Raw genomic sequence first — 19,296 nt, forward strand, 5'->3', positions numbered from 1 at the left:
CCATCAGGGTCTGATAGTGTTTTTGTAACTTGAAAAGGAAGAGACTTGTGAATTAGTGTGATAATTCCCCTTGCATTGGTGGAAAATGAAGCAGAGTAGACTTGACCCGGCCAACGTCTCTTTACCTTTACCTACTCATAAGTATCATCTGTGAGATATTGAATACTGCGTTGTGTGCCGTCTAACCACAGACAGTCAGGAAGCATGCAATGTTCCAAATTCCACTGAAAGATGAGAAAATCCCTCCCTTGCTGTCTTTTAGAACATGACAGCCTTCCCCAATACCCGAACAATATGAAAACACAACATAACGCTGGTCTGATCCTAAAAAGACGAGCAGAGTAACGATACTTAAACACGTTAAAATCTTTATCTACTCCACCAACGGTGTGAAGGGAAAAAAAGTACAGGAAATGCAGTCTCAAATAAGGGAGAAAAAGAGAAAATAAGACATAAAAAAGTGGTCAATATTCTTTTAGTTGAAAAGTTGTTTCCATTAGGCATAGGCAGAGGAGGAAGAAATAAATAAAGAATTCTCACTCATAATTTCAATCTCAGTCATTGTGTCCGTCGTGGTGTTATTGATAGGAGTGCAATAAGGAAAGAAAAAAAGGAGAGAAAAAGGAGGTAGAGATTTCCCGTCATTGTTCTCACCTTGAACTTCGCTCAGAGAATATACCGGTGAGGGTTACACCACATGACAGTTATTGGAGAGGCTTTGGAGAAACGCCGCAGCTTCCTCGGGGGAGTTAAAAATCCGGGACCGACCTGCGTGTGTCACTCGGAGGCGTGCTGGGTGCAGGATTCCATACTGGATATTTTGGCCTTTAAGTTGCTACTTCACTTCATCAAAGCGCATCCGTTTGATGTGTGTCTCTCTGGCAACGTCCTGGCAGAACTTCACCTGCTGATCTTTATATATCACATTTTCTTTAGCCCTGGCTGTGCGGATCACTCTCTCCTTGTCTTTAAAGTTGAGGAAGCGCATTATTAGCACTCTGGGAATGTTACAACAATCTTGGCGACTCTGCTGCAGACAATGAGCTTGCTCGATGAAGAGCGGGTGAGAGAAGCAGTCAGATCCAAATGTCTCCGGAAGCCATCTCTCCAAAAAGGTAACAGCATCTCGTCCCTCTGCTCCCTCTGGCAGGTTGACGAGGCGCAGGTTGTTAAGCCGGCTGTGGTTCTCCTGGTCTTCCGTCTTGTCGGTGAGGGTTACCTGCTTTTGGAGCTCAGCAACTTGTTTTTGCAAAGTGGAAACTTTGTCCTCCGTGTCTACAATGCGTTGTTTAGCCTCTGTTAGTCTATTGGTGAACTTGTTGAAGTTACTTTTGAGGTCTTGTATAGCAGTTAGAATACCTGTAAAGTTTGTCAAAAACTCCTCTTTCATGCCGGTTATAGCTTTCATGATCACGTTTTCCCCATCAGTTTCCATGTTAGCTACGTTCGGTGTTAGCATGGATGGGGGTGCAGAGGAACGAGGATCCGCTTCAGTGGGATTAACAAGATGGCTTGACTCCTTTTTCTGGGATCTGGTTTCCATCAGAGGTATATAGGTTTAAAAAAGAAAAAGAAAAAAAAAAGCTAGGACGTTTTTTTTTTATGAGTTTCCAGGAAAGAGATTGCAGGATTAGCCGTTAGCTTTGGGGAGCAGCTGACGATGCGTGTGTTCAGCTCGCCGCCATGTTCCAAACTCAGAAGATTTGATCATACTCTGATTTTTCCTGCCATGTATACAGTGATCTATGATAGGAATTGGAGAATGTGTTCTGCATATGTTCCAGATCTCCTTTGTCTGCTTTGGTGCAGAAGTAGAGCTAAATAGAGGGTGAGGGTGTCAATGAGAACTAGCAGCACGCCCAACAGCTCCAGCACTTTAATACTCTCTAATTCATGGACGATGGAAGGGCGAGGAATGGCCATTTGATAAATCTGGATGTGTTGTGTCCCTAACCTACCAGTTGAAACGAGAGCATAGTGAAACCTAACGTTGCAGAGGCAGACATATTCTGGCCGGAATTTGATTGTCTCCTTGAAATCTGCACTTGGTGGAAGGAAGATCGATGATCTGATCCTTAATTGGAGAACAGCAGTGATCTGATTAAGCTGTGTGGGTAAAGGGCTAGAGGGTGACTGACACCATAAGCTAGTGTCATTTCTTATGTCTAGTGGGTGCGTGTGTGTGGATGCTTGTGCGTGTGAACACATGCAAGACATTCAGACCTTGTCCTTTTACTGAATCCCTTTCTGACATTTCTGACATCGTTTCTGTCGGCCCGTGACTTGCACTTGCATTCGGCCACAGTCAGATTTCATGCTGTTACTCATCCCTGGCAGGTTCTATCAGCCTGGTCACACCAGGTCAGGTGGACTGTTTGTCATCATGAAGATTAATCAGACAGCCCAAGGTGATTTTTGCACTTTTGGACATTTCCACAGCCTGGCGAGAACCAACTGTGTCTATCTCTTAGTGTTGTAGCGTTCACAAAGAACACATTGTTTTAGTGAACGAATTGAACAGGATCACTTGATTTGTTCTTTTCCCAGTTCAGTTTAGCTCTACATGAAGGTCGGGAGTGGAAGAGCGGTATCATTTGGTCTGCACCTGTGCTGCAAGCCTGCGACCGAGGCTTGACCATGACCATGAGCACTGACCATCCTGTGAGCATGTGAGAGCGAATGAATCACGAACAAACAAAACTGTCATCCAGTACACGAACAGTGAGCGAAACGTGACCACGCTGTGAGTCTTGATGAACGAGGAAGTCATCCAGTAAGTTTATGTCATGTATGTTTTTGACACACGGGCTCGCAAAGCAGTCACGCACAATTCTTTTAATCGTTGCTGTAGTACTTTTGCCATTCTTTTGGGTCATGAGCCAAGTTTTTGCTGCACATTGCAAAAACTTCAGAGGTGCTGCTGACCAACTGTCCGAACAGCAATTCATTGTGTGCTTCTCTGAATCCGCCATTATAAATTAGACAAATAATGTAATTGCAACAAACCGAATGGAGGCACACACACACACACGCACACGCGCACACACGCACACACACGCACACACACACACACACAGGGCCAGATCCATCGAGCGATTGCCTACCTTTTACGCCAGAGAATACGTGTAAATAGCACCCAAAACAACGCGTCCTATAAAAGCGGCGGAAAATGCGTCAATATATTTAAATTAGTAATTTTGCGCAGAATTACAAATGCAATCCACAAAGAGTTTGCACACACAATTTGACAGACTTAAACATCGCCAGCCAAAACCAGGTGCAGTTTTGTCCGTCAGAGTGACTCTGAGGTGTGTGTATAAGATGATAAAATATAATATACACAAACACACACACACACACACACACACACACACACACACACACACACACACACACACACACACACACACGAATCGACTGCCTTGCAATCATGACCACGGTCGTAATGGCCAGAGTGCACAGGAGCGCCAGAGTTTCTCTTTTCGAAATCTGACTAATTAAAATTATTCAAAGGTTTGGGTTTGGGTAACTACACTCGTATTCATATTGTAACATTCCTGACGTGTGTTCCACTGTTTATCAATGTTCGTGTTGGTGTTAGTAAGGACAGAGACCCAGGACAGCTGTGTGTGCTGTGCTTGGGGCTGTGTGGATGTTTGCAGAGACGTGTGCGACTGTCTCTTTCTTGGCCTGAGTTCAGGAGAAAACCAACGTGCGTGTTTTTTGACAACAAAAATAAAGTATTCCGTCACAAATTCAACTTCTGGTGATTGAGGTGTGCACGTTATATCTGACAATCTATCGCGCGCTCAGGTTACTATAGCACAATTTGCGATTCTGACTTCTCAGGTGTGGCATTTGTGGGCGTTTTTGCGCCTGCATATCATTCGTGAAAAAACCTTTGTGGACGACGCAAAGGTGGCAGACGGCCGCAAAGTACACCTTTTATTTGTTAGTTTGTTAATTTGGCAGCAGAAAAATAAATAGCCTGCAGTAGCCTGTATTATTGGACCAGAAGGAAGAAGCACTATGCAGTCGCACCAGGCACTGAACGATTCGGTGAATGCATCTTTTATGTGAACTGGTTGTAGTGATTCGGTGAACTCAAGAGAACTGCTTTTAACATCACTAGTGCTGCCTCGGACCTTCTCTGCAAACGTGACGTGAAGGTGAATGGATGGAGGAGCGATAAGAGAGAGCGTGTAAAGTGTGGCACCTTCTCTCCTCAGCTCTGCCCAATCATGTGATTCTGTCGTCATCCATCACAGTCCGCTCGAGGTCTTCTCCGTGTCCGAGTACCAAGTTGTATTGCAGCTGCGTAGCATCATATCAGGAGTTGGTTTTACCGACCAAACAGCATCTACTGTGTGATGTTGGTTTGGCAAACACTTAATATACTGCCCGGAAATACGTATATTACTAAAAGTGTATACTCACAGTACAATAGAAGAAATTTGATCTTCCTACGCATAGAATAGTTCTTCTTTATATATACAATAATATGCATAGAGCAAGGGTCTTGCTCCCAGTTATCAGCCATCTTGCACCACCAATTTCTAAGGAAGCCCGGTGTGGACAATCCAGCCCGCCTGACAGTGCGTTTCATATTTTTGGGTGAACACTTGTGTCCTAAATACACCAACAAAGAAGAAGGCAGAAGGGGTATACAGGTTTGTGTGCGCAGGCCACCGTAGTTCACTGGCAAGCTCAGGAGAAGGAGGGTAAGGACTGCAATCTAAAATCTTACTACTAGATGGAAGAATTCACACATTGTACCTTTAAGTTGTGTTGTTTCCACTGGGCCTCATCAAGAAGGCAAAGGCAACATTTTCATTATCTAGTTCAAACTCTACTGGCCCTCCACCAATCCCTCATTAAGTGTGTCGCCGTGCTGGGGCGCCTCGATTCTCATAGCCAGCCAACACGGCCACGTGTGTCTCCTCCTCTCAGCCCTCCTCAATGTCACATGGAGACATGCTATATCAGGATGTTTTTTTCATGGCACGTGGTCACGAAGGTTGATTCCAGCTTGTAATTACCGTCAGTGGAGATCCTTGCTCTTCATGAGAGGCTATTGATCTTCAGCTTCCACTCACGGGAAGTCAGTCTGAACTGATCTTCAGTGCTTATTAGAAGATTTTCAGAGTTCAAAAAAACAAAAAAACACAACAAAACCAGCACACTTCCAGCAGGGGAAACGAGTATTAATGAGCTCCATGGTTACCCAAGCTGTCAGGTAGGAAGAGGAGTCAACCAAGAGACACGCAGACACGAAAAGAAAAAGCCCATTAAAGTCTGCAGAAATTAGAAGCGTCAGTCTCCTCTGTGTGGTTACAGGTTCAAACCCTGCAAAGAGGCTGAAGCTGAAAAAAATACACACAAAATAAGATAATATCGTCTGTAAACAGTCATCGTTTTTGACTCCTGGGATTATGGATGTTATTGTACAATATTAGATGAATTGAATACTGCTAATAATTTGCTGACTACTGATGATTATGATGCCAGTTGGATGGAAGCCTCCAAATAAAGCCATTGCACTGTGTCCGGTTTATGAACCAAGTAGAATGAGAAGAATCCTTTGCTGTCTGCATTCACCAAAGTTGAATCGTGAAAATCAGTTTTGCAGCTCTACAAATATTGTATAGCAATGCAACCACAGAATGTACAACAGTGTAAAAAGCAGTGAAAGAGTTGATTCGGACAGCTGACGTATCTGGTTTTGTTTCTGGAGTGTCAAAACTCTCGAGTGACCTGAACTTTGATACGCCTCCCAGCTTGGAAAATAGCACCGTGTTGCCCTTCGTCGCACATATGGAGCGTTTTCAGAGATAATCTGTTGGCTGCAGATAAATAAATGTAGGTCAGTAAACGCTCCTGTCGAGGAGAAGAGGCATTTATCTGCACTGAGTGCTCTGGAGGCTTACATCGGCCTGCATGTGTGATGCTCTCCTGCAAGGCTTCGCCTCTTACTCCAACGGCCACCAACTCAAAACTCCATGCAGCTCTCTGAAAAAAATCCTCCATGCACAGAGATGCAGATTTGTTCTGAAATGCAGCTTTGGGACGTAAAAAGAAACCTGCCAATTCCAACAGGATCAAAACTTTCAGTTGAGCCAACATTAAGCGCTGAGAGCTGCTGCAGGGAATCAGACAGAAATTAACACCAGGAGTCTTAGCTGAGTGGCTACAGCGAAGAAATAGGAGAAAACTCCTCCTCCAGCACTAATCCCCGCCTACTCCACTGGACTCCTGCATGTCTTGGTGAAGGCCTATTGATAGAGGTGATATGGGAAAATCTTCACTACTTAATTAAATACTGTTGAACTGTTGAACTGGTCTGTAATTTACCTCATTCACTAAGGTTGGGGAACACGTTGTTTGTCGGGAGGTGCGAGTGTCGTCATCCACTCCTGCTGGAGCAGATCTGGACCCTGAGGTGAGGCCGTGGGTAGGGGTGGAGGTTCTGGAAATGACAGAAGGTTTTGAAGTGATAATGCAGATCAGGCTGGTGTTTGTGCTCCTTCAGCCCTCAGCTGCCAAACAGCCGAATCGCCACAGTGACGTGATATGATTAATTCCTTCTTTCCTCAGTTCATTGGACTATTCTTCACGGCTTTGTGGATTCCTGGAGGGCAGAGCCAGAGGTCTATCCGCCCACATTCACATCTTGCACACAAACACCACCCAGGAAGCCTTCAAGCTGCTGAACCGTAAGTTGGAAATCCGTGGAAAAAAGACACACCAGTGATGTCAAATGAGAACTCCCCCCACCCCCCAGTGATGGTTCTTCACTTTGACTGGGTCAACTCCTTCTACGCTTCTGATCTGGTCCAGAAGCACAGCCTCAGTCAGAGTCTTTTGATGTGAAACGCCAGATTCAGAATCTCCAGCTGCTGTGAGAGAAGCCAAAAAAATGTTCTAGGAAGTACCTTAGAATGTCGTCATGGTAACATTGTGCACCTTGGCGTCAAATCTGAATTGAAAAGATTTGGCTGCAGTTATTTACCTGCCAGGGGACATACTGAAAGATCTGGACCGGTTTGATGGGCGTCCATGGCTCTATTCATCTGATATTGTGACATCAATGTTTCACTGTGAAACTTTCCAGTTCTAACCGCCAAAGCTCTCCTGCCACGCTTGCTAGAAACCCTGGTTTCCCTGGTGGCCATCTGTGGTGAATCCGTCCGTAATATTCTGCCCTGGAGGTTTTTGGCTGTATGTCCGTGCTGTCGAGCTGCGGCCAACGACGTGGACACACGCATAAATTAGTGGGAATGACTTTAGTCGCTCTCCCTGCAGGCTGGATTAGATCTAATGTCGGAAGCTAAGAGGTGCGTCCAATCGGAGGTGAGAACATGACGCAGACGATGAGGCCAATCCACGGCTGTTGTTCATTCAGAAAACACTTGGTTTGTCACGTGTGTATCTGCCTTCCCTTCAAGGCTGATTGGGCATCGACCTGCAGTAACGCCTTTCCAGAACAACGTTGCTTGTTGTTGAGAAGAGACTTGTTTCCTGCCACTTGGATTTGCTTCTCTTTGGCATCCGGGCTCCATCAGCCACTTGTTCACACAGCCTGTTATATAAGAGAGAACCACTGAACAAGTAGGGCACACACGTGCTTCCATGTAAAAAACAAACGCCTACGCGATGTGTAACGACGCAGTACAAAACCGTCCCGTGGCGCCTGATCAGCTCTGTTACTGAAATCGATAAGAACTTGCCCACGATGAAACCGGCGATTCCGAGTCTTTCAGGCGAGGTGGACGTACGGAGACGTCTGCTGACCTCCGACCTGTGGGAGGGGCAGCGTGTGCAGCGAGGTGCTGCTCGCCTGCGGACGTTGGGTCACACTAACCTTGTTGACTGCGACCCTGAAAACATCCGTTGGTGATGAAACAGTGGGCCAACTGACTTCACTGCTTAGAATCAATTCTTCTTCAGCACCGTGCTCCCCACTCCACCAGCTGCAGCCTGTCTGGGCTGCGCCTGCCTCTTAAGCCCAGCATTCCTGTGGCAGCAGCTGGGTTTCCATCACTCTTCGACATATGTCAAATCCAAACAGTGACATAAGAAATGTAACATACGAATAGGCATGCCCAAAAAAACCAAACCCAAAAAAACAAGTCTCAAATGTAAGAAGTAAATAAGCAAGTAAAAAAATGTTTTCTTGTCTATGTATATTATACAGATGTATGTTGGGAAAGTGTAATGGAAAGACATTTTGACATGGATGCAGCTCTTTTCCTTCTGGTTGTGCTGCAGCTGGCTTGAATGAGTCTTTTGTTTACAGCAGCAGTAGATGCAACCTTATTGCCAACACTGATGAGATAACCGAGTAGACCCTGAACCTCTTGCCAGCCTATGAACGCGCAGCCCTGCAGTGAAGCGTGGCTTTTAAATATGTGCAACATTACTCAATCTGCAGCATTCTGTTAACACTCTGCTAGCTTCCTGTTAGCTCGTCGAAGCATGACGAGGACGTGTTGTCCATCACGTTCGTACAGCTGTAAACACCTTAATGCCTGCAGGACGGTTCCTCATGAGCTCCTCCATCAGTGTCAACTGACACTTCAGGAAATCAAATCTGCTGACATCACAACATCACACTCCACATGTTTCACGCGTGTCCCAGAGCTGCAGGTTTGATGACTGGCTCTAATGATTCCACTGAATAAAATCTGTAAAACTGAAAATGGATGCTGTCAATCTTGAGTGTGTCTTCTTCTCTCTCTCCCTCTCTTCTGTGTGTGTGTGTGTGTGTTTGTGTGCTTTTAAAGGTAATGGATAGTGATAATCATAAACGTATACTCTCTCTCTCTCTTTCATAATTGAAGCCACAAATCATGTTGACCACGGAACAAAATTTGTTCTTGAATATGAAAAGTTAACATTCATTCTTTTTTCATTGATGCATTACATTACACACACACATGCACGCGCAAACGCACACACGCACAAACGCGCGCGTGCGCGCACACACACACACGCACACGCACACACACGCACATGCACACACACACACACACACACACACACACACTGTTCTGTAAAGCTCTGAAACAGTTCAAAGTCCATGTCTTGTGCTCTATTTCAACCAACTGCTGAACCCCACAATGGCTCCTGTAATTAAATGTTTTTTTTAATTACAGTTTTTTTGTTTACATAACAACTGTAAAAAATAACTTTTTCCATGACACCCTAACTTCTGAAAACTGCTTACCTGCGCCACATCAAGTTAACGTGCCTTTTGTTAGATGAGATTGTGTTCGCTTACATCATTAAAAGCTATAGCATTACTCTTTCGAGGGAACATCTGCCAGTGTCAGTTAATGCCTGTCTCGCAAAGCTAATCCCTGCCACCATCGCCGCTCTTATGAAACCTTTTATGCTTAGCCAGTGGAACCCTTACATCTGTCATTGGTAGCTAACATTTCAGCGAGCATACACACCTGGAAGTGTGAGCTTATACCAGTCATTCCTACGGTAGCTCTGCCAATACTAGCCAAAATCTGCCAGAAGGAGCTGAAACAGAGCCGGCCCAAGGCATAAGCGAAGTATAAATGATGATTTCTATATGATCAAAGATATATTATTGTACAAAAACACACTTTCAACAGAGTGCAGCTGCTGATGTAGACCTAGTGATTCTTAATGCCTCCGTAGCTAAAGCTTCGCTGCACCGGTGCCTCCTGCCAAGAAAAAAATATTGTGTAAATCAACCCCAGGACGCTCTTGTAGCTGGATGTGCTACCCTTTGAGATTGAAAACCATATGTGGCACCCTGGACGTGATCCATGATGCATTAACTGAAATTATTCATATTAAGTTTGCATTGGTATTACTTATGTTTCTGATCATTTTACCTTTGGTGATACAGCAACAGCATAATTTCAACGTGTAATACATACATGTGTAAAAACATGTCAGGCCGTCAATAGGATGTAAACAACACTGCCAGAGCTGCATTGAACTCATTGTAGGTGTGTGAATGATCAACAATCAATATTGGCTGAAATAGAGGGCCCCAAAATCAAATTTTGCTTCGGGCCCCATGGAGGCTTGGGCCGGCCCTGAGCTGAAATACCTCAAAACTTTTTACAACAATGAAGCTATCTGTTGCCACTCGATTACTTCTTCCAGCACTAGCTAATATCTATCAACAGTAGCTAACAGCTGTCACAGCTAGTTCTTATTTGCAACTCTTTACATTTGTCTTAGCTTTATGCTAACACGCGTCAGTGATACAGCCTGAGCAAAATAATGGATGAGAATAATGATTGTTATAAAGTTTATTAAAAGACACTGAATAAAACAGTCTCATACGTACACATTCATCATATAGATGTGATCTCAATCTGTTTTTCAGTTCGGCAAAGTTCTTCTATATTTAGCAGCATGGAATAGGTCTAGGAACTTGGGTCGAACAAGCAGTAAAGCTGGGAGAATCAATATTCATCAGAAGGCGAGAAGCCAGATGATGACCTGCCTCATTAAAAAAAAAAAAAAAAAAAAAAAGTTTCATACCATGGTCACAGAAGTGGGACGGAATAAAGACTGTTCAGCAATTCAGATTGATGGAGCCCCAAAGGTCCTGCAGGATGGCACTTACATACAAGGTCTGTTGAAGTGCTAATGTGGACACAAAAGCAGAATGTAGATCAGCTATGCACATATTGGAATAATAACAGGAACAAGATAAAATAGTGTCAATCATCAAACATCTGGTTTGGCCACACAGCAGCTGGCAGCTGCTGACAGGAAGAGCAACTCCCTGTCTCTCAGCTGTCAGTGTATCAACTCCAAAAATTAATCTATAATCCAGAGTTTTACAAAGACTTTTCAGAAGAACTTTTAATGTGTTTTGCGCACATTCCAGTCCAAAATATAGGAACCACATTATTTCAAATATCTCTGCCTCAACTAGTTTTCCGCCCCCCCCACTTCTTCCCTCTCCTCCCCCACCTCCTCTCTTCATGTGTCGCTCTCCTAGCGTTTGTCCTAAAACAATGTTTTAACAAATCTAAATGAGATAAAACTGGCTCCTGATTCATCTTCATGGCAGAAGTCAAATTAAGGAATCTTTTTGTTCATCATGTTGGATGGAAGAAACGAGGCCTGTGGACTCATTGGATTTGAAAAGTGTGAAGAGTGTGGGAGGAGCCTGTGGGCTGCCCGCCGCTCCATGCTTTACTTCCGCCCACACACCGGGGCAGAAACTTAAGTATGGAGCCTTTAGATTTCAGAGATGACGGAGGAGGAAAATGTAGGAGATTAAACAGTGACGCACACACGGAAGGTACATGCAGATTACCGAAGGCTGCGAGGAGACAGATTGTCTTTTATTTCACTGAGTCTGTGTTTTACTTCAGAGGCTCTCAAAGATGTTTAGTCTCAGCTCCGTCAGGAGAGCAGGAGCACAGAGTGCTGAGGAAGTTCTCTCCGAGTGTGACAACTTGACATAGTTCTTGAAAATAAGTGTTTAAGTCTTTATTTTGGTGCGTGTGTGCGTGCTCGCGTGTGTATGTGTGTGGATTTTTAATGCCATAGTTGCTGACTGGCAGGCTCATTACCACCAGCTTCAAACGCTGAGTCGCTCTGACAAAAATAGACAGCAAACATTTTCCTTATTATAAGCAGAGTTACCGCTGAGGGCGAAATTCCCCTGCTGAAGAATAATTCTGCTAAAAGAAATCAGTGTGTCAAAGTGTGAGAGTGATACGATGTGCGCACCTACGTTTTGCTCTCCTTGTCGGTGTGATTTATCCTCGCATGAAGTGTCTCTGATGTCTGTTCCGTCTCTTCTGCAAAGGTGAAGGTAAACTCTAAATGGCTGCTGACCACATCACACTGCTGCATTCACAAAACCATGAAGTAACTGTAACTGTGGTGTTGGACCAAGTGTGGGCTGCACAACGGTACGTTAGTTCTCCCTCTGCTGCGTGGATAAAAAAATATTTTTCTTTTTTAAGCGTAAATACACCCCCCCAAAAAAAATCTGCTGAAAATCACTGTATTATGGTATGTAGTAGTGTTGCTTATTGCTTCTTGTCCAACTTTTGACAAAATAGTCAAAGCATTTTAATTCTGCATTTTTTGTTGCAAAAACGTGGAACCACTGCCCTCGATGGGTTGAACGCCAGCGATTACAATTGAATTCATCTATTTGCTGAGACGGTGCTCTCTGACGTATTTAGAGACAGCTGATGTCATGAACTACCATTTTTAACAGTCATGTTCGCCCCGCCCCTCCTATAAAAGCAGCGGCCTGTCAATTCTGCTATCTGTAGCGAGTAGGTTGGATTGAGAGAGTTGCAGATAGAGAAGTATAGTGAGGATCGAAATGGTAGTCAGCGTCGCACAAATTGATTTATTTTGAAGCGATATTATAGTTGTTAGGTGTGAGTTTAGTGAGTTTTAGTTGAGTGAGTCTTAGTTTGTTAGTTATTCACTCATCTAGTTAGTCTAGATGATTAGTCTAGATGTTAGTTAGGGTCGGAAATGTCAGCGTTTTTCTTGGTACTTGGAGCTCTGACAGTGAATAGCTGGGTACCATAGTACCCGAGAGGACCCTGCGATTGGCGGTCACAGCTGTCAATCATCCTAGCCCTCCCATTTCCCTTCCTCCGCCCAATGCGAGGCCGCGAGCTGCCTGTGTGACTTGCATCACGTGACTTTGGTAAAGGAAGTATACACACTAGCTGTAGCCAACATGCAACTAACAACAAAGATAGCCTGAACTGAAAACTGCGTGATGGAGAGTGCCATGAGGAGCAGGCAAAGAGGAGCAGTTCCTTGTCCTAGCTACAGCAGATGTTAAAACCAGGAAGTGATTTTGAATGTTTCCCTTGCCACTTCCTGTTAGTAAATTATTTCTTCGAAGTAATACATGCGCTTGTAGCATATTTAGCTCCCTCCTGTAGCAGCAGTACAAGGTACCCACGTTTGTTTTTGAGAGTAATAAAAATAAACAAAAAACAAAACATTCTGTGTGTTCCATTTTACAATGCAAATTTAGTTTATTTGAGGATTTTTCAGGAAGTCATATCTACAATAATGGCTCGGAGCCAGTCGGCTCCCGTTTCAAATTTCATGGAACCATTTTGGTTCAGAACTCAAATCTATGATGCATTGAGGCCAGTCGGGTCCGAACAATATTCACCCATTGTGCTGGGAGACTCTGGAGGAGACAAGTCCTCCACCTCATCCGAGGGAGGCGGGGATAGAGGGTGGGGTGTTGGCTTAATGCTGAACTGTAGCCCCGCCCATAATCAAGGCATTTTTCAAATTTACAGAGCGGAAACTGTCCCCCAAGACCAGGGGTGTACTTACACTTTAAATGTTTGTACTTACCTGTTGATTGTTGGTTCAGTCCTGTTCTTTTGTATTAGCCCTTGTTGATGACATGTTCTAAATGACGGAACAAACTCGCCTGCTAACTGTCCAAATTTATAATTTATTGTTAAATTAGCTTGGTCGCTATTACAGAGGAAAGACACGTCTGCAGTTCTATCAATTGAACTGAAATATGTGAATCATGTCAGTAAGAGGACAGTAAATCCTGGCAGAATAGTAATTAGTGCTGACGCTGCGTTTTGCACTGTGTGTGTGTGTGTGTGTGTGTGTGTGTGTGTGTGTGTGGGGGGGTTCGTGTTAACATGATTAATTACATGCCTTGACTGTCTGTCTTTACTGACCGTCTGTCAAAGTGCTGTTTAATGAGGTCAACTCCCTGTGCTGCTAAATAATAAATTAGAAAATGACCGCTAACCTATTGGCTGACATGTTTGAGGACTAGCTCCTGCTTCCTCTGTGGACTGTAGGCTGCACGGGAAACACTGCCAACAGAATAACAACCACTTTAAAGGTACAGTGTGTACAATTGGTCAAGATTTATTGGCAAAAGCTTAAAATAAATACGTTTTTGTAAATGTGAAATCACAGCTTCCCTACCCATCGAATGGCTCACTTATATGACTCTGTGTGTATACGATTCTGTATGACTGTAGTTCAGGAGGTGGAACTGGTTGTCTAATAACCAAAAGGTTGGCGGTTCAAACCTGCAAGTACAATTGGTATTTAGGGTTGGATGCTCCTGTTGTCCTCAAATGAGTCCGATGCGAAGAACAAATTGGAGCAGAACATTTGCAGTGGAATATGCTGTAATAAACTGTAGTGACTGAAATGTATAACCTACATTCACAAATTGCCTCTTGCTGAGTTCTTAACACCACAGTTACTGTTGCTATGGCTAGCAGGCTTCCACTTCAACTTCATTCACACTGGCATATCAACCTGCACTTAAAGGTCATTTTGGTGAAAGATATTCCGAAGAAAATCATATGTAATTTTGGAATAATAGTTTGTAAATGTTAGAGAGAAATAGACAGAAAGGGCTTCAATATGCATTTGAGTAAAATGAACAAAAAGTGCAGATTGCCTGGAGCTCAGACAAGCAACTAGTATCTGCAGCCAGTGCTGTAGCCAAATGCAACCAGTGTTGGAAAGAAGATTGCCTTGAGGATGACGAACCAGGCAAACAAATGGTTTAAACAGGTGTATTCAGGGCACCCTCATAATCTAAAGGCGAGCTTGACCTGCTTGTTGTTGACGATGTTCTCTGGTGTGCGAAGACCGATTGGGAGGGTGAGTGGACGAACACTGCAGTTTAAAACCTGACCACTAGGTGACATAATTTTACACACTGCACCTTCAAAAGAAGTAACCGGGTGTCTGAAAATGCAGTTCCTCTAACAGTATTATGTTGTCACGATTGGAAGACAACCTCTTCTTTGATTCAAATGGAGGCAGAAGGCACTTTTGGTAAACAAATAACTATAACTATTAACTATCAGTAACTAGTATTATTTACCATTCGTAGATGAAATAGAAAAGAACGACGTTAAGATGAAGAGGAATCAGCCAACTTATTTATACGACTGTTACCATTAACAGAAACTAGCCTAGCAGTAGCTAAAACTACAAGTATCAATGGATAGTCCCCCCCTGTGGTCCTTGTGTCACACCGTGGTCAGGTTTTGTCTCGTCTTAGGGTTTTGTCTCGTCATTTCCTGTTTTATTTTGACAACTTCCTCTCGTTTCAGATCACAACCTCTCCTCATGTTCCACCTGTTCGTCTGACCCAGTTACCCCTTGTTTCCAGCTGTGCCTTGTTACCTTGTGTGTTCAAATAGTCTGCGCTCCCCTTGTCTTGTGCCAGAGTGTCTTCGTCCGACACGTCTAGCCCTGAACCCAGTCACAGCCACAGCCTTAAGATTCCACAGTAAGACGATTGTTCCTCGAGGTCGAGTGATTTTCTGTTCATGCTAAGTTTTGTTATTAGAATAGGATTTTGTTTACTAGTTAGTAATTTTCCTCTTTGTGAGTGATTTTCTGTTAATGCTAAGTTTTGTTATTAGAATAGGATTTTGTTTACTAGTTCGTCATTTTCCTCCTAGTGAGTGATTTTTCGTTAAAACCTAGATTTGTTATTAGAGTATACTTTTGTTAGTTATTCAGTCCTTTTTTCCTCCATGCGAGTGATTTTGATTTTGTTGCCAGCTCAGTGAGAATAGTATTCTTATTTGATCTCTCTGATCTGAGGACAAATTGCTTGTGAAATAAAGTTACTTTTCTGTTAAACCTCTGCGTCTGAGTCCTGCCTCAAGTCCCGGCCTGACACCTTGTGGGTGCTGCCATTCATTCTGAATGTGTTCGTCATGTTCAGGCGTGTGTGAAAACAGCCCAAACACGCTTTGTCTCACAGGATCGATGACACGACGTTGGGAGACGGATGTAAAAAAAAAAAGTACTCAAAGTTGTTTAAACTCAGGTGATTTTTTTTATTTTTTTATTTTTTTTATTTTTTTATTTATTTTTTTAAACAAATCGCGCACTGGTCTGGTCTAACCCTAATTCTAATCCAACCCAATCAAATGTTGCAGAAGAAAAAGAAATAACGCGGGTAGGCGGGGCTTTGCGAGCAGCCAGTCAGTGGGTTAGGGGTGGAGGAGTGTTACCGGTCGGTCATGTGACAGAATAAAATACGAAAATACGTAAATATGTGTCTCGGTGCGCCCCTCCCCCTCCCTCTATTCACCCCTCCCCTCTCCTCTCTTTCCCTCCTCTTTGCGCACCGTGCGTAAAGCTCCACACTCCTCCGTGAGCGGAGGGACAGAGCGGCGCAGCGGTGCCCGGCAACTCCCGCTCCTCCAGGCGGGAACAAGTGGCGGCTTGCTCCCGTCAGACAAGGTTGAACTGGCGGTGCGTGACGGAGGCTGGGATCTGTGCGTGTCGGCCGTCTGTCGGAATCGGAGCAGCGCTGGGGATTGAAACTCACTACCTCCTTCCGACTGCGCGTCACGCACGGTCCGATGGACGCCGCGGGATGCGTCGCGTGAGCACGCGGAGAGGTGAGCGCTGCACGCACTCCGATGTTCCAGTAGCGGCCCATCCGATCACAGTTGAGAGTCGGGGGGAAAAAAAATAAAAATAATAATAATACTTCACGAAGCAAGTTCCTCCTCCGGTCCACTACCGGTGCACCCGCTTCACCCGCGGATGAAGCGGGTCATGACTTCTGGGGAGAGACTGCTGGTGAGTTTGTATCTGTCTCTTTGAGCCCACATGTGAAGTTCCTTCTGGTTTCACTAGAACGGAGTGGTTACACACACACGCACACACTCTCTCTCTCAGACTCCCTGTGTGATGGTGAGATATGTCGGAGTTTCCACTGCTGGCATTTTAAGCTCTCTAACTGTTTAGGTGTAGAAATCCGACATGTGAGTCTCACGTTGTTCTCCGCATGTTTTCAACTTTTGACTGCCAAACCTCGAGAACTCAACATTTTATAAAACACTTTCTTGGGACAGAGTTTTTGTGGGGAAAAGTACAATTTTTACTGGAAACAGTGTTTGACACAATGTAATACGTTGACGTTTAATGATGGAGAAACAGCAAGTTACCTCTTCGTCACACTGCGTGTGTGTCTGTGTGTGTCTCTGCGTAATGCTGGTGTGTGTCTGACTTCTCCGCCAGCCTGAACACAATCTGGTGTGAGTACAGATTCAGTCACACCCTCCTTCCTCCTGTAAGCTCCCCTTGCTGGCAGCTGGCGGTGACCAATTTGGGAACAACCAAAAAAACTCTCATGGAGGATTAGAGGCGGAAAAGGAACACAGAGGGTCCTCCTCGCTGAGCACGCTCAGTCTGAACCGACCCGAGTTCGGCTCAAGTGCTGCCAGAGTCTGCGGAGAAATCAGAGGAAGGCAGTTGAGACGCTTGCTCCTCTGCGGCTGTTACGCGTGAAGCTCAGACAGAAGCCACGAAGTGCTGATTTTTTGTTCTGAAAGATGAAGAAAAAAGGAAAACAAACAAAAACTGACTCTAAAAAAATAGTAGATTGAAATGTATGACTGTGGCATATGTGGAACAACAATTATGCAATGCGAGACAATGAGAGCCAAAAACCTCTCTCTCCTGGTGGCTGGCTGCAGTATTGCTCCCTAAGCCGCTCTCCTCCCAGAGGAAGCCGATCTCCTGCGGCACAGACTTGATGTTTCTGCTTGTTCGATCACAGAGATTTGCTGCTGAAATAAACCTCTTTCTGAGCTGCCGTAACGTCTCCTTTAATTTCATGCCATCTGGAGGGCGGATTCAGGGTGCGTTTGAAAATGCTGCACTCAGCTACTTTCGAAGCGAGTTCTCCTGGTTTCCGTCATGTGTTTCCTGAAATCCCAGCACAGCCCCCATCTGCTACCCCCCCTGGGTGGCCCCACCATAGTGGAAATGCCTGACGAGTGCATGCGTCTTCCTTCTCTTCCTCCCTACTTCTGCTCACCCACATTTCTTCTCTTCTCCTCTCCTTCCACACCTTGGCAGTTTGTACAAGGGGATCTGGAATGACCATCTCTGGTCGGCTAAGCTGGATGCAGTGCGCCGGCAGATCAACATTGTTCAGCTTTCATCGGAAATGTTAATTGATAAAGCTCTGGTTCGCTTGCATGGGACATTATTCCAAAATTTTCAGTCAGCCAGATCTGAATTTCACACAATCTTGACGCTCATAGACGAGTTTTCGGCTCAGGTGATGCAGCGAGTTACTTTTGTTACTGTTACTGCTGTTTGATCAATGTCATATTTTTCAAACCCAAAGTACTTCAACACAAGCGATAAGCCTCCTCATTTAGGCAGAAGTTCTTCAGTTTCAGCAGCACCAGTTGACGCGCTTTCACTGTTTTTACACATTTTTATTTTTTCAGCTCAACGTGCGCTTGCTCTGTGTGTGTGTTTTGTGCAACTACAATTTGGTAGCTGCACTATGTGAACCGTTAGTAACCAGAGGTGGGCTATTGCAGTGATGATTTTGATGGAAGGCGGAGCTTAAAGACTGTGCAATGAAAGTGTGTGTGTGATGGTGAGGAGTGGAGTGCTGGGGCTCAGCAACCAGCTGATGCCACTATGTGTGTGTGTGTGTGTGTGTGAGAGAGAGGAATACTCTAATTGCCCAACATGTGTTGTGGTGATTTACTCATTATAGAGGGAGAGAGCGAGACAATCGCAGAGAGAGTCTGACTCTTGGTGTGTGTGTGTGTGTCTGTGTGCTTGCTGGTATTTGAACAAGTGCTCAATGGGGGGGCCATTAGACGTGGGTCTCAGCGCAGCGGGATGCGTCCCAGTGATTATATAAACCAGCAAACAGTGGCACTGGGCTGTTTGCTGATCGGTTGAAGGTCAGCTGACATATTTGGGTGTGTGGCTTATTTGGACGGGGGGGAATGTTGAAGCTCTGAGGATTTCCCCATTCTATTACTGGCTCCACAGGGCTCTGTTCCAGAATGATGATAAGGTCTGCTAGCTTGTTATAGTTTGCTCTGTTAGCAACCATGCACAGTGACGGGCTACAACGCCTGCACCCTCTTGTTAGATTTTGTGGTTTGTGGTATGTTATTGTTGTATTTCCAACCTGCAACCTGCAGTTGAATCATGCATGTAGCATTTTAAAAAATTTATCTCAATAGAAAACCTTTATGCAAAAGCTAGAAAATGATTTTCTTAAATTAAGACACAGGATGAACATAATACCTTAATGTTAACATTTTAATTTCATGGGCTTTCACTATTACCTGTTCAATAGGTGCTGGTGTTAGCCTGAGTAAACTTTTGATAATGTGGGGACATGTATCGTTCCAATCCAAAGCATCAAACCAATTCACTGCCTCTCTAAACAGCGACTACAAGGAGCCCATCCATCCATCCATCCATCCATCCATCCATCCATCCATCCATCCATCT

At 44.5% G+C, this 19,296-nt stretch overlaps 1 protein-coding gene across 2 annotated transcripts in view; it reads left to right on the plus strand.

Annotated features, from left to right (window-relative positions):
* Positions 1-19,296, plus strand: part of npy2rl (neuropeptide Y receptor Y2, like) — a 71,773-nt gene that overhangs the window by 29,758 nt on the left and 22,719 nt on the right. Inside the window, exon 1 of one of the 2 annotated variants that reach the window (XM_076035255.1) lies at positions 15,892-16,415. The exons of the other annotated variant lie outside the window; for it this stretch is intronic. The gene's annotated coding sequence lies outside the window, so the exon portion shown is untranslated. Of the gene's footprint in view, positions 1-15,891; positions 16,416-19,296 lie in introns of those variants that run through there. 2 annotated transcript variants of the gene reach the window in all.

The sequence above is a fragment of the Nelusetta ayraudi genome, unplaced genomic scaffold (assembly GCF_046127955.1).
Source record: "Nelusetta ayraudi isolate G7.1 ecotype Tasmania unplaced genomic scaffold, CSIRO-AGI_Nayr_v1 ptg000042l, whole genome shotgun sequence".
NCBI classification, from domain to species: domain Eukaryota; kingdom Metazoa; phylum Chordata; class Actinopteri; order Tetraodontiformes; family Monacanthidae; genus Nelusetta; species Nelusetta ayraudi.